This window comes from Bison bison, unplaced genomic scaffold, assembly GCF_000754665.1.
Source record: "Bison bison bison isolate TAMUID 2011002044 unplaced genomic scaffold, Bison_UMD1.0 scf7180017864146, whole genome shotgun sequence".
Taxonomy (NCBI): Eukaryota; Metazoa; Chordata; class Mammalia; order Artiodactyla; family Bovidae; genus Bison; species Bison bison.
Window position 1 is genome coordinate 3,065,286 of NW_011494718.1, and position 2,536 is coordinate 3,067,821.

Consider the following 2,536-nt stretch of genomic DNA (forward strand, 5'->3'; position numbering starts at 1 on the left):
TGATGCTAAAGCTGAAACTCCGGTACTTTGGTCACCTCATGCGAAGAGTTGACTCATTGGAAAAGACTCTGATGCTGGGAGGGATTGGGGGCAGGAGGAGAAGGGGACAACAGAAGATGAGATGGCTGGATGGCATTACTGACTTGATGGACGTGAGTCTGAGTGAACTCCGGGAGTTGGTGATGGACAGGGAGGCCTGGCGTGCTGTGATTCATGGGGTCGCAAAGAGTCAGACACTACTGAGCAACTGAACTGAACTGATGCCCATTTTAAAATTTTTCCTCGCTTCTTTTTCTCTTTAAAAGGTGAAGTGTATATGAGCAGAGGTCTTGGGCTATTTCATATAAATGTTATATGACACCTATTGCATGACCAGTTTTCAACAAATAATAATTATTGATAATGCTAAAACTATGGTTAACAACTTGATACTTAAGGTTAGAATTACTTGTCTCTCCTCACATTTCCTCAAGACATTATAGCAGGGGGCAGAGAACTCTTCAGTGTAAGACACCAGGAAAGGGAAGGGATGCTCAAGTTAGATGGAGTGGAGTCACATCTAATGAAGGCTGTGGACCTGCACAAAGTATAAAAATCATGTGCCTAAAGAATTCAGAAAGTTGCCAGAGTGGTGAGGAATTATTGGTCCCAGACTTAGGATAGGATAGGAGTCTGAGGAGTAAGCCTGGCATTAGAGGCGATCTAGCTGAGAGGAAGCTGAAGCCCTGTGGCTCAGAGTGAAAGCAGGAGCAGACCTCTCTCCAGGGCAAGGGCTGGGATGCCGAGGTGAAGCCGGACTGGAGAGGGACAGGCTGGTGGCCAGATGCCTGGCAGAGAAGTGCAAGTGGGCTCTCCATAAAGCCAGGCGCAGAGAAGAGGCTACACCTTCTGTGAACAGGGCCCTCACAAATCTCTGCCCTCTGACCCTCGGTCTCCACCTGGCTAGAAGCTAGCATCCTAGAAATCTCCCATAAGGTCTGCCACAAATGCTGGTATGGATCCAAATATTAAAAGATATCAGTTTAGTTCAGTCACTCAGTCGTGTCTGACGCTTTGCGACCCCATGGACTGCAGCACACGAGGCCTCCCTGTCCATCGCCAACTCCCGGAGTTTACTCAAACGCGTGTCCATTGTGTTGGTGATGCCATCCAACCATCTCATCCTCTGTCGTCCCCTTTTCCTCCTGCCTTCAATCTTTCCCAGCATCAGGGTCTTTTCAAATAACTAACAATTTTTCAGAACTTAAGAAAAATGTAAGTTCATGAATTATAAATGTATATTAAATCCCAAGCAAAAAAAAAAATAGAAATTTCTCATCTAACCTCAAAACAATGGAATAATAGCCCCAAAGGGCTGAGAAAACATACCTGTTAGTCTAGACATTTACATCTATTTAAATAATCATCCAAGAGTAAAGCTAAGACATTTCCAGACATTAAAGACCTAAAGAAGAATTTTATGCATAGACAGTTGTTAAAAGAAGTACCCAAATACATATGTTCTTTAGCAACATGGAAAATAAACCTAGTAAGAATCGATAGCAAGAAGCAACAACCGGATTTTTTTAAACATAACGATAGATAAGGAAGAAGACAGCACTCAGAAACTCAGACATGCCTCTTCTGTATGAGGGCACAGTGATGTAAATTTTAAATGATATTGTGGAGATAAAAAAATTTTTGACAAGCAATTTACTTAAAGATATTTATGAAGAGGTTACACCAAGATGCCACATATAATTAATTATGCTCAATCAGCAAAATCAAAACAAGATATTTAACCAATCAAATCAAATTCTTAAGTAACACAATGAAAAAAAAATTAACTGACGGCTTAGAAACTTCCAAAACAAGTTGTCAACTTCAGGCAATGTTTGTAAAATGCGTTCACTACAAAAAGTTTAAAGATACAAATGTTTTCTGCTCAGAACAGGAAGAAACAAAATACTGGTGAATAAGGATATCTGCCTTTTTTTTGTCTCTACTTTCAAGTCAGGTCATCCTACTTCCCAGTTGCTTTTTGCCAAGATCTGAGTTAGCAACATTGCAGGCAGTGCAGAGGAGACCTTCTACAAGAGTACAAGCATCTCACCCACCTGAACTGCTCACACCCAGAACAATTTCTCTCTATTCTCTCAGATTTTTTTTTCTCCCCAAACAGGAAAAATATTTTCCTGCCTGGGATAGAAGTTCTAAACATAAGTTCTCATTTATAGAGGTTGAAAGGGCGTGAAGCCCACCCCGGGGACAGAGGCCAGGCTCGGGGTGCGGGGAGCGAGAGTCCTGGGCAGATCCGAGTCCTGACCCTGTCCCACTTCTGAGCCCTGGTGGGAAATCCCAGCCCTGGAAGCCGGGTCTCTGCGGTAAGCAGTGAGCGCAGACGCACCTGTGCACCCTGGAAAGCTTCCACCTGGGCCCCGTCACAGCCGCTCCGAGTGAAGGAGGCGGGAGCGGCCGGGGCAGGCACAGCGGCCGGCGAGAGGGCGGCCCTTCGGGGAACCTTGGCCACCCGCCCCTCGCCTCCGGGAACGCGGCC

At 44.9% G+C, this 2,536-nt stretch overlaps 1 protein-coding gene across 2 annotated transcripts in view; it reads right to left on the minus strand.

Annotated features, from left to right (window-relative positions):
- TLR2 (toll-like receptor 2) overlaps positions 1–2,536 on the minus strand; it is a 13,803-nt gene that overhangs the window by 10,297 nt on the left and 970 nt on the right. The window contains exon 1 of one of the 2 annotated variants that reach the window (XM_010840724.1): positions 2,387–2,530. The exons of the other annotated variant lie outside the window; for it this stretch is intronic. The gene's annotated coding sequence lies outside the window, so the exon portion shown is untranslated. Of the gene's footprint in view, positions 1–2,386; positions 2,531–2,536 lie in introns of those variants that run through there. 2 annotated transcript variants of the gene reach the window in all.